The sequence below is a fragment of the Bos grunniens genome, chromosome 9 (assembly GCF_055505025.1).
Source record: "Bos grunniens cultivar Pamir isolate PY7600 chromosome 9, Bosgru_T2T1.0, whole genome shotgun sequence".
Classification (NCBI taxonomy): domain Eukaryota; kingdom Metazoa; phylum Chordata; class Mammalia; order Artiodactyla; family Bovidae; genus Bos; species Bos grunniens.
The window spans coordinates 50414624-50428212 of record NC_141173.1 but is presented as its reverse complement, the minus strand read 5'-3'; positions in this window follow the sequence as shown (position 1 = coordinate 50428212).

Sequence of the window (13589 nt, the reverse complement as noted above, 5' to 3'; positions counted from 1 at the left end):
ATGCTCATGCTGCCAATCAGGGAACCAGAGTTTGAGAACCATTGCTTTAGTCTGCCTTTTCTCAGCTTGTCTTTGGAGAAGACAGTCTGGAGGGAAAAGATGTAAAGTGAGAGTCCTATTATAGGAGCCTAAGCATTTGGCTTAAAAGAATCTGATTGTCTAGTTGAGGTCCAGGGGTGAGGCTTGAGGCTGTGACGATGGGTCCTTCCTACCTTCTTAAGAAAGAGGATAGTGCCCTCAGGATGACAGAGAGGAGGCCAGGGAAACCCAGCCAGGCCAGCCTTCAGTGGGGAATTTGGCCTCCAAAGAACAGGGAAGTTTTCAGAGTACTCCCAGAAGGTGCCGGAGTTCCAGTGCTCTCACTGGAGAAGTCCACAGGGTTTGAGCCAGTCCACCTAGGGTAGGACACGTTGGAAAAGTGGCAGATAACCTATTGGTCCTCCTTTTGGCCTTGAAATCATTCCCTGATTTTGCAGAGTTCTTAAGCATAATGTACTCAAGATGTGTGCGGTTTTGGTGCAGGGGGACTGTCCCTCGGAGAAGCAGCCATGGCTGGGCCCATGGGACCTGTGAGGTCTAGGCCTCCTCCTGAGTGGTCATGCTCTGTTCTGTGCAGCGCCACGTTCAGCATCACATTTGGACAGTATGACTTTGTAAGTCCTTGGGCACTTAGGTTTTTATGGGTCCCTTCCTCTGTTAAAAATACTAAAGGTTATATTTTACAATTGAGTTGGTGCAAAGATTAATGCAAGTTCGGCTGAATTCATAATCTTATATTCATTATTCTTTTATATTTTTTCTTCTGATTGTACAAGAGCTTAAAATTAAAACATATTATGGGCTTCTAAAACTGCCAGGGGCTTTAGGCCCTGTCCTGTGCCTGTTGTGACAAATGCTGCCCTGGGCATAGCTGGGAGGATGGGGCTGATAGGTGTGTCTTGTCACAGGTTCTGTTCCTAAGTCTCTTTAGGAAACTTGGAGAGAGGTTTGGGACCGTTGTATTTATCCATGAGTCACAGCCCTGCTTCTGGTACAAAATGGATTGGCTCCTCAGGGCTCACACTGCAGAGGCCCTCCACCCTGCTTTAGTTATGTCTGAGGTATGACCCTAAAACTGGCTGGAAAAATCCAAACAGATTAGGTTATCAGCACCATTTCTTAACACCCGGCCTGCTTCACTTTTTTTTCCTTACCTGGATATCAGATTATTAAGTGAAATCCAATTTTAAAATGGTGTGCAAACCAAGCAGATGCAAACCAACAGACTTGGGTTGCCAGTTGGTGTCTGCTGCTATACAACAATACCTGATTTCTTACTATCTTTATAAAGTTGCTTTACACATATTCAAGCAAACATTAAGGTTGATACCTTACACTGTCCTGCACCTTGATTTGTTCACTTTCCATGACAACTTCTTCATCTTGTCTTTTCTAAAATCCCTATAGCATTCTATCTTATGAATATATCAGTATAATCTATTTAACCTGGCATCCACCAAGGGCATTTAGGTTGTTCCTTATCATTACTATCACAAGCAGTCAGGTACCTGTGTAGCAGTGTAACCACAGGACAGACTCCCCACAGTGGAATTGCTAGGCCAAGGGGACGTGTATTTGTACTCCTAATAGATAGTATCACATAGCCGTCCACAGAAGTTGTGCCCATTGATGCCCCCACCATCAGTGCACGAGGGTAGAGGGTAGCTGTTTTCCCACAGTTTTGCAATGAAGAACATTATAGCCTTTTTTTTTTTTTTTTTTTAGCCAATCTGGTAGGTGAAAAAAAAAATCAGTCTACTTTTGTCTTTCTTTTATTATGGAAGGTGAATATCTTTTCATATGCCTAAGGGCTTTTCAAATTTCTCTCCTCTTGAATGGTCTTTCCAGAAACATTTGAGGGTGGGGCCATCTTGGCTCTGGACAAGGTTAAGGTTCCTGGGCTGGAGGAAAAGCTGGGACCTGACTTTTAAGGGAGGTGAGGGTTTCTTGAACCTCTTGGGGAGGAGAGCTCCCCAGACCTCTGGGAAATGGAAACAGTCAGAAATACAAGTTCAAAGGTCTGGAGTCATCTACTGACATTTCCCTCACCCCTCATATAAAATATTTAATATTCTTTAGTGTAAAACACATAAGATAAATATACAATTATAATTTGAATGTGTTTTCATCCAATTGATCTAATTATCTTCAATTATATTGTACATATGTTAAAATAGTGGTTAATTTATGGATTCTGTATGTTTCGAAATTCACTTGTCCCAGGTTGATACTTGAACCAATTGTTTTTGTATTTTACCTGCAAACACAAGAAGACTTTACCATAAAAACAACTCAAACATTAACATATGCAAGCCAACTGTGTTGTATGATTTAAGCCGATAACTTGAAGGAACAAGGGGACAGACTGATCCTGGCAGTAATTTCACAGGAAAAACTTATAATGATCTAGTTAAGAATCTAAATACAAATGATACATGGGAGAAAGCAGAGGAAAAAACAAGGGTGCTGCAAGTGTGCAGCCTACTGTGGCTTAGATCTGTTTTGATATTTATTTTTATTCTCAGAGATCTGATAACTTGTTTGTGAAGATAAATGTCATATGATAAGCCACTGTATATTCTCCTTGAATAATCAGAAGTCATGTGATGACAATGTGACTGTTTTACTCCAAACCAGACAGCAATATAAATGTATGTTAAAGCTGATATTAAAACCCTCCTTAAGTTTTAAATATCTGATTAATATTAGGACTTGAGTGTATAAGAATTATAATATAGTTTTATATAAAATAACAGCCCCATCTATTTGTCTGTGTGTCTGTCTGTCTCTCTCTTTCTCTCTGTCCCTCTTCCCTATAAGAAAGACGTGATAATGAAAACCTATTCCTTCAGGAGGAGCTGGTTTAGAAACAAATGGATTCCATGGCAACTCCTGACTCCACATGACTTCTAATAACTGGCATTTCAGTTGGAAATTGTCTATGTGATATTCTGTCCAACGCTGGTGCTTTATGTGGGGTTTTCCCTACTTTACATCTCAGAAATGGAGTCTTAACCTCCAGTTTCATGAATAAGCAGCAGCAGCAGCAGCAATATGTCATCACCTGTAACCATAATGTGGCCATTGATTTGTCAAGTGTTTCTGGTTCTAATTTTCAGACTAGCTGACAGAGATGAACACTGAATGAGAAATGTTCAGAGCTGGTATCACATAGTGTAGAAATCTGGGAGGTGTGTTTCACAGCAAATTGACAGCGAGTCAAATGTTATTCAACTGAAGAGAATGTGTGTCTCAAAGCCTGGACAGCACGTCATGACTGTTGGACTGACCACAGAGGAAAGCTGAACAAGGACAAAAATAGCCAGCCAGAGTTCCCTCTTCCTCATTAAAGGAAACCAAAATGGTTTGAGCTTGGCTAGGGCTCAGTGATCTGCTGATCTCCCAATGAGTATTGGCACCACTGTTGCGGCGACTGTTGCGGGGGGGACAAAAAAGAAATTTGTAACAGGATGAGTTTGCAATACCTTGTGTCTAAGTATTTTGTATTTTTTCCTGTGACCCAGGAAAAAATTGTGTCAAAAAAGGGTCAAGTGATTGCTCTTAGAAACAATGCAAGTCGATGATGGAATCAGTGCAAAGGTCAAAAGGAGCCAAGCTTGTGTTCCTGAACTTGGTGGAGAGCTTCTGGGTCCAGGTGGGGGACTTGTGCTCCACCTGGGCAGGTCAAGATTGAAATTCAGCTATGACTCAGTCCCATGTCCTACCCAGGGAAGATACCTTTTCCTAAGTTGCACAAAGGTGCTCTGTGGAGTAGCTCTTGTTGGGCTAACACTGCCCCACTTGTTGAATCTAGGCTGTGTGACACATTCAAGGAATGTTTATTATGACCCTTTGGAAATCATCATGCAGGGGTTTCAGTGGTTAACTCCAGTTGCCAGTGTTAGTCAGAGCAACCAGCAAATAATGATTTACTCTAGGAGAGTATTAGAAGCGATGCAGCAAATTTGTTTACTAAGGTCATGTTCTGGAGAAGTAAAGGAGTGAAAAAGAAAGGTTACTGTGATGAAGAGAAGCAGAGAAACATGTGCAGGTGGGAAGAACTGAGGGAAGAGTGTTTGGAAAAAGTATTGACATCAACATGCATGAGATAATTTTTAAATCTGTTGGTCAAATTCATGGGGAAATGCCTTAAAATAGTGGAATATATTTATTTTTAAAAAATCCACTGAACAGTAAGTTTATGCATTTTAGGTAACTTTCAGAAAATCACACTTGCGTTGACTAATTTGAAATTTGAGGAAGGGTATAAATCTACTGTAGACCCAAAATATTTAATAGTGTTATTAACCACCAGTTATCCAACAGTTGGTAATACTGTAAACTCATAAAGACTCTTCACATCATTCTAGAATGAGCTGACACTTGACAAAGGAAACACTTTGGTGGGAGCCCCTGAGCAGTGAGGAAAATGAGCAGGGCGCTCCGTGGAGGGGATTCTCACTCCCTCGATGATTTCAGGACTTCATTGGAACTTCTGTGAATTTGTAATCCTCAGCATTGCTATGAGGAGGGGGACGGATGACAGCTCTCCAAGTTTCCAAAAGCAAGCTGAGTAACTTCCTCAGAACCCCATGGGAATAATGTTCACCCAAGTAAGTGTTTCAAGATTTTCTTTTGAAAAGTGCTTGGAACTTTTAGAACATGATCAAGTAGAAGGGGATGATATGCATTGAAAATACAGGGAATAACCCAAGGGGCAAACATCCCCACGAAATCAAGGAAGCAGAAACATCTCTAGGCTGAAAAAGGAGGAACTTACTAGCTGGCCTGGATCGCTTTTTGAAATTTTTCTTAACTATTCATTTTGAACTAATTATAGATTTATACTAGGTTTCAAAGAAATGTATGGGGGAATGCCAAGCATCCCTTACTTTCACCCCGCCTGCCTCAGTGTTAACAGAGCTTATTTGAGTTTCTCCACTTATGAATGCACTCGTGTGTGTGTGTGTGTGTGTGTGTGTAACATCACTACAAGTCTCTTTCACACTGCCTTTTACAGCAACACTTGTCCCTTCCCCCGCTTTACTTCTTAAATCCTAGCAATAAACAATCTGTTTTATATTTCTAATTTTTATTTCAAGAATGTTATATAAATGGAACACTGTAATATGGAAACTTTGAGATTGGTGCTTTTACTCAGCATTAACTCCCTTGAGATTGATCCAAGTGGTTACATGTAGCAACAGTTTATTCCTTTTTACTGCTGAATAATATTCCATGCTATGACGCTTCCATAGTCTGTTTAACCATTCACCCATTGAAGGGCGTTCTGATGGTTTCCAGTTTTTGGATATTATGTATAAAAAGACCATGGTGAACATTTGGATATAAATTTTTATGTAAACATATGTTTTCATTTCTCTGGGATAGATGCCCATGAGTACAACTTCTGGATTGTATGGGAAGTCCATTTTTAAGTTTTAAAAGAAACTGCCAAACTATTTTCCAGAGCGAGCGTACCATTTAATATTCCCACCAACGATGTATAAGTGATCTGGTTTCTCCGTATCTTCGTCAGCATTTGGTATTATCCTTACTGTTTATTTGGCAGGTCTGATACCATTATGCTGTTAATTTGCATCTCCCTAATGGTTAATGATGTTGAACATTTTATTATGTGCTTGTTTGCCATCTCTGTCTCCCTTCTGATGTTGGAGATCAGAACAACATCAGATGTCCTGTTGTTGTTGTTGTGCATTTGTTAATGTCCTTTGTGCATTTTCTACTTGGATTCTATGGTGTTTTACTATGAGTTTTGAGAGTTTTTATGCATTTGAACAGTTCTATGAAGACCTACAGGAGAAGATAATGGCAACCCACTCCAGTACTCTTGCTTGGAAAATCCCATGGACAGAGGAGCCTGGTAGGCTGTAGTCCATGGGGTCATGAAGAGTCAGACACTTACTGAGTGACTTCACTTTCACTTTTCACTTTCATGCATTGGAGAAGGAAATGGCAACCCATTCCAGTGTTCTTGCCTGGAGAATCCCAGGGACGGCGGAGCCTGGTGGGCTGCCATCTGTGGGGTCACGCAGAGTCGGACACAACTGAAGCGACTTAGCAGCAGCAGCATGAAGACCTACAAGACCTTTTAGAACTAACACTCAAAAAAGATGTCCTTTTCATTATAGGGGACTGGAATGCAAAAGTAGGAAGTCAAGAAACACCTGGAGTAACAGGAAAATTTGGCCTTGGAGTACAGAAAGAAGCAGGGCAAAGGCTAATAGAGTTTTGCCAAGAGAGCACACTGGTCATAGCAAACACCCTCTTCCAACAACTCAAGAGAAGACTCTACACATGGACATCACCAGATGGTAAACACCGAAATCAGATTGATTATATACTTTGTAGCCAAAGATGGAGAAGCTCTATACAGTCAGTAAAAACAAGACCAGGAGCTGACTGTATCTCAGATCATGAACTCCTTATTGCCAAATTCAGACTGAAATTGAAGAAAGTAGGGAAAACCACTAGACCATTCAGGTATGACCTAAATCAAATCCCTTATGATTATACAGTGGAAGTGAGAAATAGATTCAAGGGACTAGATCTGATAGACAGAGTCTATCAGATCTATGACAGAGGTTCATGCCATTGTACAGGAGACAGGGATCAAGACCATCCCCAAGAAAAAGAAATGCAAAAAAGGAAAATGGCTGTCTGAGGAGGCCTTATAAATAGCTGTGAAAAGAAGAGAAGTGAAAAGCAAAGGAGAAACGGAAAGATGTACCCATTTGAATGCAGAGTTCCAAAGAATAGCAAGGAGAGATAAGAAAGCCTTCCTCAGCGATCAATGCCAAGAAATAGAGGAAAACAACAGAATGGGAAAGACTAGAGATCTCTTCAAGACAATTAGAGATACCAAGGGAACATTTCATACAAAGATGGGCTCAATAAAGGACAGAAATGGTATGGACCTAACAGAAGCAGAAGATAGTAAGAAGAGGGGGCAACAATACACAGAAGAATTGTACAAAAAAGATCTTCATGACCCAGATAATCACAATGGTATGATCACTCACCTAGAGCCAGACATCCTGGAATGTGAAGTCAAGTGGGCCTTAGAACGCATCACCACGAACAAAGCTAGTGGAGGTGGTGGAATTCCAGCTGAACTCTTTCAAATCCTAAAAGATGATGCTGTGAAAGTGCTGCACTCAGTATGCCAGCAAATTTGGAAAACTCAGCAGTGGCCACAGGACTGGAAAAGGTCAGTTTTCATTCCAATCCCAAAGAAAGGCAATGCCAAAGAATGCCCAAACTACCACACAGTTGCACTTATCTCACATGCTAGTATAGTAATCCCCAAAATTCTCTAAGCCAGGCTTCAGTAATACATGAACCATGAACTTCCAGATGTTCAAGCTAGTTTAGAAAAGGCAGAGGAACCAGATATCAAATTGCCAACATATGCTGGATCATCAAAAAAGCAAGAGAGTTTCAGAAAAACATCTATTTCTACTTTATTGACTATGCCAAAGCCTTTGACTGTGTGGATCACAATAAATTGTGGAAAATTCTGAAAGAGATGGGAATACCAGACCACCTGACCTACCTCTTGAGAAATCTGTATGCAGGTCAGGAAGCAACAGTTAGAACTAGACATGGAACAATGCACTGGTTCCAAAAAGGAAAGAGAGTATGCCAAGGCTGTATATTGTCACCCTGCTCATTTAATTTATATGCAGAGTACATCATGAGAAATGCTGGGCTGGATGAAGCACAAGTTGGAATCAAGATTGCCAGAAGAAATATCAATAACCTCAGATATGCAGATGACACCACCCTTATGGCAGAAAGTGAAGAAGAACTGAAGAGCCTCTTGATGAAAGTGAAAGAGGAGAGTGAAAAAGTTGGCTTATAGCTCAACATTCAGAAAACTAAGATCATGGCATCTGGTCCCATCACTTCATGGCAAATAAAGGGGGAATCAGTGGAAATAGTGGCCGACTTCATTTTTTGGGGCCTCCAAAGTCACTGCAGATGGTGATTGCAGCCATGAAATTAAAAGATGCTTACTCTTTAGAAGGAAAGTTATGAACAACCTAGGCAGCATATTAAAAAGCAGAGACATTTCTTTGCCAGCAAAGGTCAGTCTGGTCAGAGCTATGGTTTTTCCAGTAGTCATGTATGGGTGTGAGAGTTGGACTACAAAGAAAGCTGAGTGCCAAAGAATTGATACTCTTGAACTGCAGTGTTGGAGAAGACTCTTGAGAGTCCCTTGGACTACAAGGAGATCCAACCAATCCATCCTAAAGGAAATCAGTCCTCAATATTCATTGGAAGGACTGATGTTGAAGCTGAAACTCCAATACTTTGGCCACCTGATGCAAAGAGCTGACTCATTTGAAAAGACCCTGAGGCTAGAAAAGATTGGAGGCGGGAGGAGAAAGGGACAACAGAGGATGAGATGGTTGGGTGGTTTCACCAAGTAATGGACATGAATCTGAGTAAACTCGTGGAGTTGGTGATGGACAGGGAGGTCTGGCATCCTGCATACCATGGGGTCACAAAGAGTGGGACATGACTGAGCAACTGAACTGACTGACTGATGCATTCTGAGTATATAAACCCTTTGTTGAATATGTGATTTGCAAATATTTTCTCCCCAAATTGTCTTTTTATTCCATTTTTATGGTCTTTCACATAGCTAACATTTTATATTTGGATGATGTCCAATATTTCCTTTTTCTTTTTGAAACTTATTTTTAAATCCATAGGACAAAATCATCCACTAGGGAATGCCTCAGTGTCAAAATCACTCCTCTGGGAATCTGTTTCATAACCACAACAGGGGAATGAATGGCAATTCCAATTGCATAGGTATTTGTTAAGCATTTATTGTGTAGCAGGTACTGCTCTGTGTACTCAGGATTTTTCAGTGAAAAAAAGTACAGCAAAGATCCCCACCAGTGTGGCAGTTCCAGTCATGGCAGAGACATAGACAGTGAACATGATGAAAAGTTACATAGCAGGTAAGAGGGTTGTAAGTGCTCAGGGAAAAGCAATAGGAACAAAGAAGACGGGGAGCCAGAGAGGGCATTTGCAGGATGAAGTAAGACTTGAAGGGGGTGAAGGACTTAAGGGATATCTGGAGGGAGGGGAATGCTGGTGGAATAGCAGTAAGGTGGGTGTCTGGAGCAGAATGGAGCAAGGAAGAGAGAATAGAGAAGTGTTGAGAGGGGCAGGTCACTGGGGCGGGGGAGAGGTGTGGAAGCCATCATGATGACATCACTGAGTGAAGTGCAGACCCTTCAAGCAGAGGACTGCCACCGGCTGACCTGGTGTTAGCAGAGTCGCTCTGGCTGCTGTGCTGAAAACAGTTTGAAGGAGGCAAGAGCAGAAGCAGAGAGATGTGTAAGAGACCACACAGGCATCTAGGACAGAGATGATGCTGGCTTCCACCAGGTGCTGGCAGTGGAGATGATGAGAGGGGCTGGGATTCTGGACATATTTGAAGGTGTATCCAACAGGGCTTTCTGATGATTGGATGTGGGAGAAGGAGGGAGAAAGAAGACTCTAAGGTTAAAGTTAGAATGTAGGATAACAGTGATGCAGAGACTCGGATGAGAATAGAAAGTTAATAAGAAAGAAAACAAAAAATCTGGAATGAGTCAATCGAAAGTGAATGCAGCCTTCTTGGGGGATGATCTAACAAGATTTATGAAAATGTATATATGCTTTGTTCCAACGGTTTTTCATTTTTTAGGAATTTATCCTTGGGGGCTACTTGCACATGTGCAGTTATATGTAAAAGGATTTCACTACAGAATGTTTGCAATAGTGAAAAGCAGAAATAACCTAAATATCCACCAGTAGGGGGATGTTTTATATACTATAGTACATCCAAACTATAAATCGCCATGCCACAGTAAACCCAGTGACATATATCCTCAGGAAGTCCTCTAAGGTATATTGTTAAATGGAAAAAGCAAGTGGCAGAATGATATATGAAGTGGGTAAAAAAACCTCTGTCTGCACACTTATGGATCCACATCTCTATAAATACATAGTCATAGGTCTGGAGTAATACATAGGAAACTCTTGAAAGGAGCAGGGGGTGGGTTTACTCTCTTTCTGTGTCTAAAGTCATTTAATGTGGTTCTAATTAAAGATATTTTAAAAGATTGAATTATATCCAAAGATTTTTCAGTAGTGCGAAAAGACTTTTTTTCCTTACTGATTAATTAGATTCTTCATTACCTTCCTTAGAGTTCCCAGGGGGTCCAGACCTATACTTTAGTAAACAGCCACCCCCCACCATGGTTAGGGAGCAAGTCTGGGTTAGCTGGGGCAGCTGAGGACACTATTCAGAAAAGCTCTGGAAGAACCAGCTGAGGCTCCTTTGTGAATGATAAGACCCAGCTGAATTAGCCCGATCCCCAGTCCTGGATCATCTCGTCACTTTGTGCCTTGTATTACAGGCAGCATACAGCGGCAGACAGAGATCAGACTTGCAATCCAAAGGTTTGGGCTCCAGTCGTCACTGCTACTGCTCTGTGTGTGTATGAGCTTCTGTTTCCTCGTCTGTCAAATCGGGAACAACGGCTGCGCCAGACGAAAGCTATTGCTAGAAGGGCTTTGTTGTGGAAGGCCCTGCACTGTCAGGGCTCTCAAGGTGGTGAAGTGTGTCTTTTTCACTGCAAGCCAGGGGGTGCTGTGTTGTAGTGCATTTATTTGAAATAGCTTGCCAGCTATTTCAAATAAGTGTATTTGGTGCAATTCTTGCCTGTGTTTTTGCAGACAAATCAGACTAAGTATTTTGTGAAGTTATGTGGGTGTTTGTTCATCGTGCATTTGTGTGAGAATGTTATCTCTGGATCCATTTTGCTTTCTTATTTTCTTTCTTTAAATTTCACTTTCACCTCCATCCCTGGTGACATTTGTTTCAAGGGCACTCAAGGACAGAATGCCAGCAGTGTAAGTTTGCCACCTATAGGTGAACTTTTTCATTACAAGTGTTTGCCTGTGTCTGAGATATTGATCTGAAACAAAACAAAACAGAAACCTGTCACACACAAAAAATCCCCATGACTTCTCCAACTGTGTTCTCCAAGTTTGCTTTCAGTGTTCCCATAAGGATCACCAGCAATCTTTAGAACATTAAATACAAAAAACAGATCTAGATCACCCTGTCCCACTGCTTGTAATGTAAGTGAAAGCAGACTTGTACAGATATGAAGCATCATTCCTTCCCTTGAATAATGTTGGGCAGTGAGGAAAGACCATGAGGGCCTCATTTTATGACAACTGAGCTCTGCCTGACCATGGCCTGCGCATCTACTTCCACATCTGTGAATGAAGTGATCGGGATAAAATTTCTGTGCTGTTCCTTCTGGCTTTAATGAACTAGACTCTATGGGCTAAAAGTAATCATAACAGTGATCGCTAACATTTACTAAGGCCTTACTACCTGTCAGGCCCTGGGCTAAGCACTATCTTATCTGATGTGCTTGACAAACCTACGAAAGTGAAAATTTTAGTTGCTCAGTCATGTCCAACTCTTTGCTACCCTATGGATTGTAGCCTTCTAGGCTCCACTGTCCATGGGATTCTCCAGGCAAGAATACTGGAGTGGATTGCTATTCCCTTCTCCATTATGTCTTCCTGACCCAGGAATCAAACCTGGGTCTCCTGCACTGCCAGAAGACACTTTACTGTCTAAGCCACCAGGAAAGCCCATCTTATGAAAGGTATTATTTATAGGTACCCCTATTACAACTTGGGCTTCCCTGGTGGCTTAGGTGGTAAAGAATACACCTGAATTGTGGGAGATCTGGGTTCGATCCCTGGGTTGGGAAGATCCTCTGGAGGAGGGCATGGAAACCCACTCCAGTATTCTTACCTGAAGAATTCTATGGACAGAGGAGCCTGTGGACAACAGTCCATGGGGTCGTAAAGAGTCTGACACGACTAAGCACACATTACCACTTGCCCAGATTTCAAGGAAGTGAGTAGTAGGAGCAGAATATGAACTTGGATGATCTGATTCATGAGCCCACTGAGAGTTTAGCCACTGTAATATATTTCCAAATAAGTGCTGTCCTTTTTGCATAGTCCCTTTGAAATTCTATCCATATATTCCAATGATGCTGCCACTACTTTTTTGGAGCTGTTTTAGGAATAACAAATTAGTCTAAACTGTTGGGATAGTGTGAATCAAAGAAGAAATTTGGCTTTGGCTGTCTCCAGAATGAGCATGTGATTGAATCAAAGGTTTCTGTTTTTGATATTTATTTATTTGGCATGCATTGCTATATGTTATTGCAGTATGAGGGATCTTTAGTTGCAGCATGTGAACTTTAGTTGTGACATGCTGGATATAGTTCCCTGACCAGGAATCAAATCTAGGCCCCCCTGCATTGGGAGCACAGAGTTTTAGCCACTGGAGGGAAACCCTGGTAGGAAGGCACTGGACCACCTGAATTAGTACATCTAATACTCATGGAGCACCTAATTCTCCAGATGGGGTGGAGACAAAAGACCCAGACCTTATAAGACAGCTTGTGTTTCATGGTTGAGATGTGGGAACCACTAAGGGTCAAGGAAGGGAGCCATCGGCTAGGCCAAAACATTGTGAAGTGGGAGCAGGGTGCCGGCAAGGCAAGGCATAGAGCATGGGAAAGGAGGCAGGGTTTGGAAAGCGGAGGCAGGCTGGACAGAGACAAGGGTTAGTCTCTGGAATGTTGACATATGTGGAGCCCAGGGGAGGAGGGCCTCGTGTGCCATGCTAGGCGATACAAGATTCTCTTCAAGTCTGGAGTAACTGCTCATTGCAGGGGGCTTAGAGGGCCCTACCTGGGTCCTTTTCTCATCTCTGCCCTGCAAGCTCCCCATGTGTTCTTTACCCCAAGGTGTCGGCCATCACCCATCCCATGGCTATCAATCTTTCTTCCTGGCTTTGAGACCTCCAGATGCTTTCCAGATCTGCATCTACATTGAGTGTTGACACATCCACCCAACGGTTCCTTACTTTAAGGACTTGCCTGTCCCATTCAGTTCAAGGCCCCAGCTCAAGGCTTGACAATCACAAGGTCAACCCCTAAAAGACGTTGTCAGATCTCTCCTCTTCCTCCCTTCCCAGAACCCCACCAGTCCCTGAGTCCTGTTGTAGGTGCATCTTCCTTGGGTAAAGCACACAGGCTCCACGGTCAAAGAGACTTAAATTCAGATCCTGACTCCACCACCATTAGCTGTAAACCTTGCCGGAGACACTTAAGCTAATGGAATCTCACTTTCACCATCTGTAAAATGGGTAATGAGATAATGTATGTAGCACAACCTTGCTCAGGGGTCTGGTGTGCAATCAGAAGTAATATTAAGGCAACGTACATCTTTGAGAGTCATTCAGTGTCCATTAGATTGAAGGCTTCTGAACAATCTCCTTGTAGCTGTGTGTTGGTTATTTTCTATCACCCTGCTCTGGGTTTCCCTGGTGGCTCAGATGATAAAGAATCTGCCTGCAAAGTGGGAGGCTTGGGTTCAATCCCTGGGTTGGAAAGATTCCCCTGGAGGAGGAAATGGCAACC